This window comes from Rousettus aegyptiacus, unplaced genomic scaffold, assembly GCF_014176215.1.
Source record: "Rousettus aegyptiacus isolate mRouAeg1 unplaced genomic scaffold, mRouAeg1.p scaffold_m13_p_13, whole genome shotgun sequence".
NCBI classification, from domain to species: domain Eukaryota; kingdom Metazoa; phylum Chordata; class Mammalia; order Chiroptera; family Pteropodidae; genus Rousettus; species Rousettus aegyptiacus.
The window spans coordinates 66,016,435-66,017,936 of record NW_023416288.1 but is presented as its reverse complement, the minus strand read 5'-3'; the positions used below and the strand labels follow the sequence as shown (position 1 = coordinate 66,017,936).

Below are 1,502 nucleotides of genomic sequence, written 5' to 3'. Positions count from 1 at the left end.
AGAAGATATAAGATGACCTGGTATGACTATTAGGTGGAAGGAAGAAACTCTGTGTAAATATACTACCTTGTGCAAAGAAATATTTCTGTCCAGTACAATCAAATAACAGAATGGCAAAGGTGACAGAAGACTAAAGTATAATTTGTAATGTGTATGAAACCAAAGTTTCTGTGACATGGTGAGTTGGTTGTGATGAGAATTCAGGGAGAAGCCTGTAAGACTAAGACTGTTTTAGATATAATCTAGTAGGTAGTACGAACGCAGTATAAAATTTTGAAAAGGGAAATCACATGAAAAAAAATTCATCAGTGTATAAGGTTATCTGGACCATACAATACATGTGAATAAAAAAAAAAATGATTCATATAGTATTATTAGTTGCTATGTCATTTCTTTATTTCTTTTCCTCTCTTCTCATACTATTTCCTCTCTTTCTCACAAATATGTATGTATGCACACTCTTACACTATTATATTTTTTTCAATATTTTATGTTTTTAATTTGCTTTTCTTGTAATATTTCTTATAAAACCATTATGGATTTTACTGACAGGTCTGTTTCTTTAAGCATCTATTCTTGTGAGGCTTAATGACTTCTGAACTCCCTGTAGAGTTTGCCTTCACGACTCTTTTTTACATTCATCTGTAGCATTTATGTGGCATCCTGGAGCAGGGGTCACACTAACCTTCCCTGTATCGTTCCAATTTTAGTATCTGTGCTGCCAAAGCGAGCACTGTAGTGTTTGAATATCACAAACAAAACAGAACAAAACAAAATAAAAAAAAACTATGATTTTTTGACACATTGCTGCATGCTAGGCACTCTGCAAAATATATATATATATATATATATATATATATATATATATATATATATATCCACATTATTTAACCACTGCAATAATCTTATCAAGCAAGAACTATTGTTACCCTCACTTTACACGTGAGGAACAAGGAGAATAATTTCATCCACCAAAGGTCACACAGGCTGCCCTTAATAAAGCAATTATCCGCACCTTGGAATTTTTTATTTCAAAACCCTGCTTTCAATCACTAGCCAGCAGTCCCCAATCTTTTTGGCACCAGTGCTCCTATGAGAATCTAGTGCCCGATGATCTGAGGTGAGCTGAGGTGGTGATGCTAGCACTGGGGAGTGGCTGCACATAAAGATGAAACTTCGCTTGTGCCCGCTGCTCACCTCCCGCTGTGCAGCCCGGTTCCTAACAGGCCATGGACAGGTACTGGGTCTACGGCCTGGGAGTTGGGGGACTAGACTATACTATCTCAGTCCTGATTTGTGTCTTCTCAAACTCCAACCAAACAGCATCTTTAAAGAGAACACAAATCTAAAAAAAAAAATCAAAGATGTCCTTTTCAAAATGTTATTTAGATAAGGAGGTGAAATTATAATGATTCCCACAGTTTATATATTTTATAAAAGACTATTAAAAATTTATAAACTTCCTAGAAACACTATTGGGTTTTTTATTTTGAAGTTATAAT

The 1,502-nt window shown here is 34.8% G+C and overlaps 1 non-coding gene across 1 annotated transcript; it reads right to left on the bottom strand.

Annotated features, from left to right (window-relative positions):
• Positions 1-627: 627 nt before the first annotated feature.
• LOC118610864 lies at positions 628-734 on the bottom strand. The gene has a single exon (XR_004954126.1). It is a non-coding gene; the product is annotated as a U6 spliceosomal RNA (small nuclear RNA).
• Between the last annotated feature and the right edge of the window lie 768 nt (positions 735-1,502).